Source organism: Ovis aries, chromosome 6 (assembly GCF_016772045.2).
Source record: "Ovis aries strain OAR_USU_Benz2616 breed Rambouillet chromosome 6, ARS-UI_Ramb_v3.0, whole genome shotgun sequence".
NCBI classification, from domain to species: domain Eukaryota; kingdom Metazoa; phylum Chordata; class Mammalia; order Artiodactyla; family Bovidae; genus Ovis; species Ovis aries.
Window position 1 is genome coordinate 20,226,736 of NC_056059.1, and position 13,457 is coordinate 20,240,192.

Here is a 13,457-nt window from a genome sequence, read left to right on the forward strand (position 1 = left end):
GCAGGTAAAGAATCCATCTGCAGTGCAGGAGATGCAGGAGACTTGGGTTCAGTCTCTGGGGCAGGAAGATTCTTTGTAAGAGGGCATGGCAGCCCATTCCAGTATTTTGCCTGAGAAACCCAGGGACAGAGGATCCTGGTGGGCTGCAATCCAGAAGACCACAAAGAGTGGGACACGAGTGAAGCGACAAACACAGCCTTTCCCCGTTGTCTATTCTTGGCTCCTTTGCTGTAAACTTATTGACCACATAGGTGACTTTGTTTCCGGGATTTCTATTCTTTTCTATTGATCTACATGTCTGTCTGTATGCCAATACCACAGTTTCGACTACTCTAGGTTTGTAACATACATTGAAATCAGGCAATGTAATGCCTGCAGCTTTATCCTCTTTCTCAAGATTGCCTCGACTCTTTGAGTCTTTTGCGGTTTCATGCACGTTTAACAGTTATTTATTCTATTTCTGTGAAAAATTCCACTGGAATTTTGATAGGGATTGATAATATTGCTAATTATTATTTCAATAATTATTAGTATTAACAGTAATATGTTAATATTAAGTATTAATTTTTGTATTCTGAAAGTTTATTGAATTTATATATTAGTATGAACAGTTTCTTGGTGGAGTCTTTAGGTATTCCTATACATAGTATCTTGTCATCTTCAAGTAATGACAATTTTACTTGTTTCCAATTTGGGTGTCTTTTATCTATTTTTCTTGCACTAATAAAAAATTAATAATCAACATTAAAAAGATCAAAGTTACCAAAAATATGAGATAACATGAAGGAAAAATGTAAGGGGGATGAAAATTTTTGAAGAAAATGTATAGCCATGTGTAATATGTTCAGATGTCATTTCTCCTTGAATAGTGTATTTAATGGAGTTGTAAATAAAATACTAGAGGCATGAGGGGTGAAAAGTGAGATGAGGGAGTTTGAAAAATGAATCTAAAATTTTCCGAAGAGGTAAAAGTGTATAAATAGCTTAATTCTGCAAAAGAAAAAGGGGATGGGGGTTGAAAAGGACAGAGGTATAGACAAATATTTTGTGCAAGAGAGCTGGTTTGATAAACAGTCTCCTAAATGGAATTAAGCCCAGGAATTGTTTGCGTAACTCCTATGATGAAAGAGGGATGTGAGTTCCAAGTATAAAAGGTTTGTGGAATAGCACTGTGAAGCCCCACCATGTACAGGACAGTGTCACTGGGCTATATGCCCCCTGCCACTGACATTCTGGGGTGTGGGCAGAGGAAACCACATTGAGGTTTGAAGCATTTGCCTGAGCTTTGTGCAGCCACCTTGTTTGAGCAAATCGGGTAAAGAGTCAGAAAGTGTGTGTATATGAGTGAGCGTGTGTGTCATACTCTTCCTGCTAATCTGTGGTCCATCTGACTTTCTGCAAAGGCACAAGTTAATATTAACTTATTTTGAAGCCAAGACAAAAACCCATAATGCAAAAAGATTTTTAGATTGGACTTTACAAAAACTACAACTTACACTTAGATATAAAATAGTATCTTTGAACCTAACAAAATGTCAACATTCTTTTTTTTTTTTTTGGTGGTGGGAGCAAATAATTTTTCTTTTTTTTTGTAAATACACCAAAGAATCATGCAATGCTGTCAGCACTGCAAGCAGTCCTGTTTCACATTCCTTTAACTGGCCCCATGATGGCAGAACCTTCCATCTTGCTTTTATCTGCATTATCTTCAAAATAAAGAAACACACCATCTTTCCTGCAGTATGATTTTCGTCGTCGAATTACCACTGCTGGATGTACCTTCTTTCTGAGCTCTGGTTTGCATTTCTTGACTGTGGCCATCACCATGTCACCCGCACCAGCAGCAGGAAGCCTATTCTGTCATCCCTTGGTCCCCTTCACAGAGATGATACACAGACGTTTGGCTCCTGTGTTGTCAGCACAGCTGATCGTGGATGACTTCAGCTGGAAGACCCAAAGAAACCTGGAATTTTGTACCAAAGGATAACCCACCACATCCTCACTTTGATGTGCTGAATGCTGGAAAAGGGACAAAAAGGAAAATGCCAATATTCTTAATATACAAGTAACACTTTCAATTTTATATATGTAATAAGACGTAATAGAAAATGGATATTTGCCCTTAAAAAGCCATAGTAAAGATAAATAAACCTATAAAAATTACAAATATTTTTTAAGTTCCTATGTTTTAAAACCTCTGAGCCTGATGAGGTTTGAAGTGGGTAATTGGCAAAAGGTAGTGTTCTTGCCTGGAGAATCCCAGGGACGAGAGCCTGGTGGGCTGCCGTCTATGGGGTTGCACAGAGTCAGACACGACTGAAGTTCATAGCAGCAGCAATGAACACTATCGTAAATAGTGGAGGAAATGTGTCACAAGTTGGGGAGCAACTGAGATTCTACCTTACTGGCAAAACCAACAAGCTAGGCGGTCACAGTTCTTGGATGCCCAGGTCAGAGACAAAAGACATTACTACTCACAGCAATAACAGCATCTAGAACAGCAGTATCTTTAGTGCCAGTTCGCTAAGCCTTATGTCCTACAAAGTGACTCTTACCTGAAATTCATCCCAGGGAGATTATTGGAAAAGAGTGCAAATGTGCATGCACAAACATATACCTGTGTTTCCATTGCAGCATTTTTAATAGCCTCAGAAAAGTTGGAAACTATAAATATGTGATTGTGTAAGTGATAGTACATCCATAAAAGGGAATATTAGGTAAACCATAAAATGATCATATAGGTTTACGTTTAGTAGTGTGAATTTAAATATCCTTAAAGCTTTTATGGGGGATATTCTGGATGGAATTGTCTCTCCCAAAATTCCTGTGTTGAAACCCAACTCCCAATGTCACTGTTTGGTGACAGAGCTTACTGCTGCTGCTGCTGAGTCGCTTCAGTCGTGTCCGACTCTGTGCGACGCCATGGACAGCAGCCCACCAGGCTCCTCCGTCCTCAGGATTCTCCAGGCAAGAACACTGGAGTGGGGTGCCATTGCCTTCTCCACAGAGCCCTCAAGGACGTAATTAAAGTTTAATGAGGTGATTAGGGTGGGACCCCTAACCTGACGCCTAACGCTTGGTGTCCTTATAAGAGAGACACCAGACTGCTCTCTGCATGCACAGAGGAAAGGCTGTGTGAGGACATACAGAAGGCAGCTGTCTGCAAGCCGGGAAGACTACTCCTACCAGAACCTGTCCTGCTCTCCTTGATCTTGGGCTTCCACTAGCCTCCGTGATGGTGAGAATATAAATTTCTGCTGTTTAAATTACCCTGTCTGTGGTATTTTGTTATAGCAACCTAGCCCATTTGAGGAGACATTTAACCTTCTTACTTTTTCTCTTCTATGTCATTTAACTTTCTACAGTAAATGTGTTATCTCTTATATTCAAGGAAAAAAAGTTTTTATTTTTGGGAAAAGGAGTGCCTTTTGGTGCCAACCTCAGCATAACTCCATTTTTCTTTAATTATCTGGCTTGTCACCTTCCAGCCACTTACATGATTGTAGGGCACATGATTGTTCCCTTTCAAGTAATGATTTCACTGATATTCATCTCAGCATATACTTAACTTATTTTAGATTTTGTAAGAAGTGGCGTCTGATGATGAGTGGTTGGAGGCTTAGGAGACAGGACTAATTCATTTTGAATGTGAACTTGAACACGTAGAAAGCTATCCAGTATAGAAGAGCGAACATCTTTTGCATAACCTCTTCACTCCTTAGAGTAATGCTGTACTATTGTGGGTGGTTCTTTCATGGTTTCCCCTTATTGACAGTTTTGATTTACATGTTTTATTGGTAAGATAAATTTTTTTAGTTTTAAAACTTTTATTTTATATTGGAGTATGGTTGATTAGCAATATTGTGTTAGTTTCAGGTATACAGCAAAGTGATTCCGTTGTTATTGCAAATACATATATCTATTCTTTATCAAATTTTTTCCCATTTCAGTTATGAAAGAGTATTGAGCAGAGTTCCCTGTGCTATGCAGTAGATCCTTGTTGGCTATCTATTTGAAATATAGCAGTATGTACATATAATTCCAAACTCCTAATCTATCCCTCACTCCCATCCTTTCCCCCACCAACCATAAGTTCATTCTCTAAGTCTCATTTTATAAATAAATTCATTTGTATCATTCTTTGTAGATTCTGCATATAAGTGGTATCATATATTTGTCTTTCTCTAACTTTTATCACTTAGTATGATCATCTCCAAATCCACCCATGATCCTGCAAATGGCATTACTTCATTCTTTTTAACGACTGAGTAATATTCCATTGTATATAAGTACCACATCTTTCTCCATGCATCTGTTGGTGGACATTTAGTTTACTTCCATGTCTTGAGGTGCTTGTATCCTTTCAAACCATGTTTTCCTTTGAATATATGCCAGGAGTGGGATTGCTGGATCATATAGTAGCTCTATTTTTAGGTTTTTAAGGAACCTCCATATTGTTCTCTATAGTGGTTATACCAATGTACAATCTCACCAACAGCATAGGAGAATTCCCTTTTTACCATGTCCTCTCCAGCACTTATTTTTTGTAGACATTTTGATGATGGCCACTCTGACTGTTATGAGGTGATATCTCATTGCAGTTTTGATTTGCGTTTTTCTAATAATTAGTGATGTTGAACATCTTTCTATGTGCTGCTTGGCCATCTGTTTGTCTTCTTTGGAACAATGTCTATTTAGGTCTTCTGCCTATTTTTTGATTGAGGCTTTTTTTTTTTTAATATATTGAACTGCATGAGCTGTTTGTAAATTTTGGAGATTAATTCCTATTGGTTGCATTGCTTGCAAACATTTTCTCCCATTCTTTGGGTTGTCTTTTTGTTTTGTTTATAACCTCACTCCATTAGACATCCTCCAAGTACTCAACACTGTGCTTAATGGTGGGGATACAAAGACATAGTAATGAAGGAAATGTTTTTGAAAGTCTTTTCCACAGGAAGAAAAGAACAGAAAGTTACAGAACTTGCCAACTAGGAAGGCTCTTGGAGGTCAGCTGTTTGAACTTTTCATCATTAAATGGATGAAAAACTAAGGAAAGAATTTTACCCCTAATGGATGGCAGAGCTGGGAGTGGTACCTGTGTCTTCAGTCTCTTAGTCTAGTTCTTTTTCCTGGACATTTTGGGATACGGAGGATGTCAACCAAGTGAGGCACAAGTGAGATAAGATGGAGAAACTTCAAGGGGGAAAATGTAAGAGGTGTACAGGGAAGGACGAAATGAAATAAGCAGGGTGTCCTGGTAAGAAAAAGTGAAAGAGGACATCCCAAGCCCCAGGAGAGTAGTGGGCTCATGCAGATAAGAGTGGTTCACCAGCAGGCTGTGGTTGTTGCAAAGGAAATGACACAGGTTTTTATGTATCAGTAGGTGGAAGTAGGAGAGAAAAATGTGTAACTAGTATTTCTTAAAACTTGATAACATTTCATCTTGTTTTTTTCTGACTGTCTGTCTGAGCCCAAAATTTCTTCTAATGTCACTTATCTTAGTATGAGCTATGATAGTATGAATTGGTAAATTTTTGAGAAGTCGTGCCATCTTTGTGGGATTTCCAAAGGTTGAGAAAATGAACTGAATAATATTGTTTAAAAAATTCTTTTTCTCGAAAGCTTTGTTGAGATCGCAGGAATAGACCGAATAGCTCCAGATGGTAAAATTAACTATGCCAATGTTATCCAAAGGGCCTTAGATACAGACACAAGTCCATGACTTCTATGGTCTAGAAGCTACACAACATCAAACTGCCTGGAAATGTTGATTGTTGTTTAGTCGCTCAGTCGTGTCTGACTCTGTACTACCCCACGGACTGTAACCTGCCAGGCTCCTTTGTCCATGGGATTCTCCAGGCAGAAATACTGGAGTGGCTTGCCATTTCCTTTTCCAGGGAAATGGTGACAGAGGGTTGGAAATATGGCTGAAGACTTCTGTATGTTCCCTAGTGCATTAAAAATGGAAGTACCCATTATGCTAAGAAATGCCTTTTCTTACCTCTCTGTTGTATAATATTTTCTTTCTTAGTAAGCTATTTGACCTTACACGTGAATTGGCAGCCTTAGCTGCCAAAAATATAGCCCTATTTTTTTTTAAAGTTTATTGCTTATGAGGAATAAAAACCCATGAAAGCTAGAGAAGAACATGAACTTTTAAGAATAACAAATGACATAGAGCAAGGTAATACAGAAACTAGAACTGGAAATTCAAGAAATAAGATACTTCCTCTGTGATTTAATTTCTGTGATTAGCCACATTTATTTCTGCGAGTTCTTTTTATACCTGCTTCTGAACATCTCCTCCCAAACCTAAATGATTTTATCACATGGCCCAATATGGCAGCCCCAACCCAACTGGACATGACCTTTCATATAATTCTTGTTCCTATGATCATATTATCAGAGCCCTTGTGTCTCACAATTCAAGTTCTCGAGAGAGAATCTGGTTCACTCTGCTCAGCTTACATCTTGGTTCCCTTTTAACAGGTATCCACTGCTGGTCAATTTAGCTGTGACCGGAGGGGAAGAAAGGGGGGATGAAAACCCCTTTCTCCAGCAAGGAAATATGGTTTTGCTGTTTCTAGGGAAAGTCCATGTGCTTGACTCTGTGATCTAAATTATTTTTTCATGCTCATAGTTTTGAAGAGGAAACAAATCACACTTTCCGACTCATTAAGTGTTTTTCAGCAGTCTTTTGGTCTGGGAGTCAGGTTTTCTTAGCAATCACTTAAACAATGTAGATTTGAAGTTTTTCATAATAAACTGCTGGGAGGAAACACCAAAAAATGGAAAGAAATTTAGAATTAGGGTTTGGGATCTCATCAGAAGAGGTGAGAAAAAGTACAAGCATGGAATTGTGGGGCTTTGTTTTCCCAAGCTGTGAGTGGCAATAGCTACAATATAGCACAGCTTACTTTACGCCCCTGATTGTTTCTCAGGGCCTTAAATTTAAAACAAAATCAGGGTAGGTTTTCAAGGAAACACGTATTTGACATGACGAGACACGACTTCTCCAAAATTAAAGGCAGTTTGAGAGAGTAAATAAAACTGAGCTGTCATGGAAGGATGTGCCAGTTGGGGAGTGCAGGTAAGATGTTTTTCTTGTCTGTAGGTTTTCATAAGTGGTAAGCTCAAAGAATTGCATTTGCTTTTTTGTGGCAATCTGAGAGCCTAATGCAAAGCATCATTCATATCTCCTAGTTATGTCTAGAGAATTTGGTGGGTTGTGAAGATGCATTTTATTGATTACATTATGAGAGATTGACTCAAAAGTCACCCATACCTTTAGCTCCAGGATGTTTTTCAGTGGCTGGCTGGCTGTTCATCATTAAGGCTAAAACTGAGTAGCATGGGGTGCCTAATTAGAGCCCTGGTGAGAGGATCTTCAGCAAGCAATTGTGGTCTCCTTCATTGCCTTCATGTGGCCCCAGAGCGAGATGCCTCACCATTCTTCCCCAGCCGTGACAGCAAGAGCACTAACACAGCTCTCTGTGATTCTGACGTCCCCTGTCCTTTGGGCTGAATCAGTGCTCCTCATTCATCTAATAAAACCATTTCCCACAGATGCCGAGCAGCTGTCTTCATCTGAAGATGCTCAGAGAAAAAGCAGAGGCTAGAAACCCTTCATTTCCTTTGTTCATAATAATCACACTTGCTCATTGAAAACAAAACTCGCCCCTAGGAAGGAGAGCAGGAACCATGGGTTAAGAAGTGAGCCAGAGAGGGTACAGGAGTGTAATGGAGGAGCTTTGTCAGAAGCCCTCCCACAAAGGCTGTATTCTTAAGGGCCTCTGGCTCTCTTGTGCATGCTACAATTGAAAATGGCTAATAAAGTGCTTTGGATCAAACAGATTTCTTAAAGAGACAGGATACAGGCATTATGGCTATTAGAATTTAACCCACCCGCCAAAAAGAAAAAAAAATTATCAGTTGTCTGGGCAGGGTCTAATGTGTCTTCACTACTGCATATTGACTTATTTTGGTCTGCTGATATTTGTATGATTGGTATGATTTCCCATGTAGAATCTCCATGTGGAGAAAAACGTCAAAGTAGCATGAGTACATGATACAAGAGAACTGTGTTATTCTTTCTATCAGGAAAAGACTTAGTTTTGCCCTCCCTATGCTCCCTCTATCTCCCTTAGTCTGGGACTGAAAACACAGCAAGAGAAAACAATGAGCAATGACGTTGATGCGTTGGGCTTGGGTGGGGAAGGTTGAACCCATCAGAATCGAAGATGCGCTGTTCAGAGGTCCAGTCTCCGGAACTCCTGTGAATTGATAGGTTTGTTACTTTGGGAATTTGATGGGCAAAATGTAAGAGTGTATATAATTGGATTTTTATTAAAAATTTCACTGAATTATAACTGATCTAGATTTTAGGTTTCTTTATTGCTAAAGAAATATTCTCAGTGCCTAAATGTTTTTATTCCACTCAAAAGAGATTAGGCTTTCCTGGCTGATTCTGCAGTAATAAATTTAAAAAAAAATTCCTGTAATGTGATCCACACATCTTTTGCATTAAAATAAACCATCATCCAAGTTCCTAACAGTAGAAATAGAGAACAGCTGATGAAAGCAAGGTGCATGTGCAAGCGGGCTATGAGGAATTATTTGTTTCTGTTTTCAGAAGCCAACTTTTCAGGACTCTTTTTTTAAAAAATTGAAATATAGCAAAAATAAAGTTTGCAGGAAAGGTTGCTGTCTTAAAAGCAGGAAAATAGCTAAGTTACGTTATCTTAGCTATGAAGAATTTGGATAGTGACTGATGGATGCAAAACTGTCAGCTTTGTTTCTTCATGAACAAATTGTCAATCTAAACTGTGGAAGACAGAATTGTCAGCTATGTCTCTGGTTGAGAAAAATTATGTGTTGCGTCCCTGGAAGGTGAAAATCCCTGGAAGTAAAGGAAAATTGTCAGATGCATATTTTCAAGACAGAATTGTTGGCTACGTCAGCTAAATAACAGGTTACTCATATTTTACTGCTGAACTGTGAAATTTGCCATTTTTATCTCCTTTGCCGTTCAGATTGACAAAGTGAAGTCCATCCAGATCGTCAGGTTCATTGGTACTTAGCCAGGACAAATGTACCACCCGTGCTTTTCTATTATGGCTGGAAAGATAAGGCAGCCAACCAGATTGAGACAATGCGGCTCGAGTTAACAGAGAAAGAGCCTTTCTGGATTGTTTTAAGGGGTGCTTCAGTTCAAAATGAAGAGCAGCCAGGTCAGCCCGAGGTGAGCCGAAGGCACTGGGGAGTGAGACAGTCATCACTAGAGAACTGTATTCAGCGACGTGGCTGGTGACAGGTTTGTGCTAAGTCAGTAATTCCCTGCTGACTCATGATGTTTGGCTCCAGGGTGTGTGTGTGTGTGTGTGTGAGTGAGTGTGTGTGTGTGAGAGAGAGAGAGAGAGACTGAGATTGATAGAAAAGAGAGACAGACTATATTTCTACACTGACTCCCATTCAACTGGCAAGAGGTGTTTCTGACAGAGGAACTTACCCTTAAGGATAAAAGAGCAAATAAATGAGAACATCCTGTGTAAACCTATACAGTGAAAGTTTTCTATTGATATTTGAGAAAATAGCCTGATACCACTGCCAAAACGAGGTTAAACTCCTGTTAATGGAAGCATTAGAATTCCCTCCTGAATTACTGAAATACTAACATTCTATGCATTGGATTTTTTGAGACTAGTTGATATGCTTCATCTTCCCAGGAATATCTGAAGTAGCCCCAGAAATTAGTCATCTGTTTTATTTTGATTATGTGGGCTTGTGATTGTGGTTCTAAAAACAGGCCCAGCTTTGGGTCTAAATCAAGGAGAAGCTGAAAATGTTGAGCTTGAGATTCCCCAAGTTTATTCTTTAGCAAAACTAATCCATTTATCTGTATTGTGATATATCCTGGCTCATGAATTTTCAGTGGCTTTTCAATGCCTACAAGATAAACTAAATATGGCTTAGACTAGAATCCAAGACCTAGGATTAACTTAATTTTTAATCCTGACCTTGATTCTTCCTATTTGAGTGTCTTGGGATCTAGAGCAAGGATGTTATCTCTTTTGAACTCTGGCTGGGCAGTTACTGCTACTCTACCAATTTTGCCCTGGTTATATATTGCATTTAATTGTTATTTATGTATTTCAATAACATTTTAAGGGCAAACTAAGTGGATTCCTTTGATGTTAGTAATACAATGATAAATAAGATATGTGCCTATACCGGTTTTTTTGGATTCCATACATATATATGTTTATATAAGTTACTTGATTTTCCCTTTCTGACTTACTTCATGCTGTATGACAGACTCTAGGTCCATTCACGTCTCCACAATTGACCCAGTTGCATTCCTTTTTATTGTATAGACAGTCTTATTCACAAAGCAGAAATGGAGACACAGATGTGGAGGACAAGCATGTGGCTACCAAGGGGGGAAGGGAGACGAGTGGGAAGAGCTGGGAGACTGAGATCGATATATGTAGACTACTGATACCATAAATAAAATAGGTAACTAGGGAGAACTCTATCAGTGCTCTGCGGCGACCTAAAAGGGAGAGGAATCCAAAAAGAGAGGATGTATGTACACATGTATTTCATTTCCTTTGCCGTACAGTAGAAGCTAACACAGCATTGTAAAGAAACTAAGCTCCAATTAAAAAAAATGTGCCTGGCTTCTTGACCATTGTAGTTGAATAAGGGAATCAGAGAGGAAAACGGGTGATTATAACAGGAGGCAGAAAGTAATATGAGTGAGAAGCACAGGAAGCAAGGAGAGCAGACCAAAAGCACTCCTCACCCAGACTCAGGTTTCGGAAGGAGAAGTCTTTTCTCTTTCGGTGGAACTGACATTTAGGCTGACCCCCGAAGGAAGGGAGGAGTCAACCAGGCCCACAGTTGAGAGATCTTAGTTCTTGCAAGGAAATCATGGCAGGGTCCTTTCCTGAACAGCTAAACCAAGTTAGTGCTCCCTGGACCTCTGTGTTTCTCTTTATTTTGTCATTTATTGTATGTCATAAATCTATCATTATTTGACTTTATTATTTAATAGTGTTTTATTTAGCAATAAACCCTTTCAGCAGCCATGGGTACAGAAAAACAATCAAAAGTACACATTTAATGAAAAATTAAGTATTGAATATTATCTCTTAAGGAAGATGACTTTGATCAGCAGAATGATTGAACAAAATGATAGCACTAATCAAATGAAAACTAGAAGACAGAAATCCCTGAAAAATCATCTATTTCAAAACTTAGGATTGTAAGAAAACTCTAACTACAGCAATCTAATATGTGTGGCTACAGAAAGTTTATCACTCTGTGAATATAACTTTTCATTCAATCAAATGACTGCTCTGTTCATCTTCAATTCTTGTTGTTTTTTTTTTAACTATACAGTTGATTTGCAATGTGTGCAGCAAAATGAATCAGCTACACATAAACATAAGTATATTCTTTTTTATATTCATTTCCATTATGGTTTATTATAGGATATTGAATATAGTTCCCTGTGCTAACAAGTAGAACCTGTTGTTTATCTAGTTTATATACAGTATTTTATACCTGCTAATTTCAAACTCCTAATTTATCCCTCCCTTCTCTTCCCCTTTGGTAACCATAAGTTGGTTTCTATGTCTGAGTCGGTTCTAAATTCCGGGTTTTGTAATACACATGTGAAATGTAAAGTGACAACTATTTGTTCCATTAACAGAAGAGAATTTCACATGATGCTGGTTTTGTATTAGTATTATCAGATGCCTGAAATAGAAAATCAGTCTAACAATGGTCCTTTAAAAATTATAATTCATGGAATTAAAGCAAACCTTTTAGGTATTCATTTGCTTGATATGATTGTTAACTGTTAAATTTTGCAAGTTTAATTTGAAAAGAAATTCAACTTTGGATAATAAATACAAGTTTTAGTGAAATATAGACATGAGCTATAATTATTGTTTTCATACTCAAGAAACTTATGGAGCTGAATTTACTTGGATTACTTCTAATGCATGCACATTTTATAGCTGTAGCTAAACAAGCTATATTTTTCTACTAATTAGATATATTTTTCTATATCAGAATTACTAAATTTTTATGATGTTGATGGTGTAGGATACATAAAACTTCTTTAGCATGGCAAACCTAACATTTTTTTTTCTCTCTGCTGCTCATTACTAATTGCGTCTTACAAATGGCTGAGTCTTTGAAGGACTCCTTGTAGATCAATCTCATTGATTTACAGTGGTTCTGAACCTTTGGAGATAATTTCTTTGACTTTTGTTGCATTTTGTTTAAAATAAATTGGGAACTTTAAATGCAAGTATTTAAAAAAAATGGAGCAACCAAAATATGTTTTTGGCAAATCACAATTATTGGGGGAGAGGGTGGACTTAGAAAGAGGGAAGTCCTGCATTTTATTCCTGGAAAGGCAAGAGAAGAATGGACATAATGAGGACTCCACTGGTATATATTATTTCATTCTGAAGTTTCACATTTTTTGCAGTATTTCTATTTGTGGGAAGAATCTTTTAACGGAGCTCCTGTTATTAAACGACTAACTATATTCCAAAAATCAAGATGGAAGGAAATGGAGGTTCATGGTTTTCAACATGTAAGTTTGGTAAAACATTCAAAAAGATCATAGAGGCAAGTTTTGGGCCAAAATTATTTTTTGCAAAAATATGTATCAAAGAAATGCTCTCTTTAGCATGGCAAAATGATAGTATCTGTGCAAAAACTTAAGCTGAATTACCTCCAACTTCCATATGCGAAATTCAACATTGGTCTGGGCGTTATCAGGCGCTGTAAAGAGTACTTTCTCAATGAAAACATTAAAGACTACAGGGAAGAGTCAATTAAATGTGTAAAAACCAAATGTGTGAACCATAACATTCAACTTTAAAGAAGATAATTTTATAACAAATATTTCAATGAATTAGAAAAATAACATTCAGTGTTAAAACAGATACAGCTAAGAGTGAGTACAGCATATAAATACGTGCTGCTGCTGCTAAGTCACTTCAGTCGTGTCCGACTCTGTGCGACCCCATGGACGGCAGCCCACCAGGCTCCTCCGTGCCTGGGATTCTCCAGGCAAGAACACTGGAGTGGGTTGCCATTTCCTTCTCCAATGCAGGAAAGTGAAAAGTGAAGTTGCTCAGTCGGGTCCGACTCTGAACAACCCCACGGACTGCCTACCAGGCTCCTCCGTCCCTGGGATTTTCCAGGCAAGAGTACTGGAGTGGGGTGCCATTGCAAAGAATAATTATACATACTACTAATGCGATTTTTAGTTTCAAATAACCTTATAAAGGAATTTTTGCTCTAATATACAAGAATACTACTACTACTAAGTCGCTTCAGTCGTGTCCAATATGTTATTTTAAAAATTGTATTGTGGTAAAGAATTAACAAAATTTGCCATTTCAATTATTGTCACTTTAGTGGCATCAATT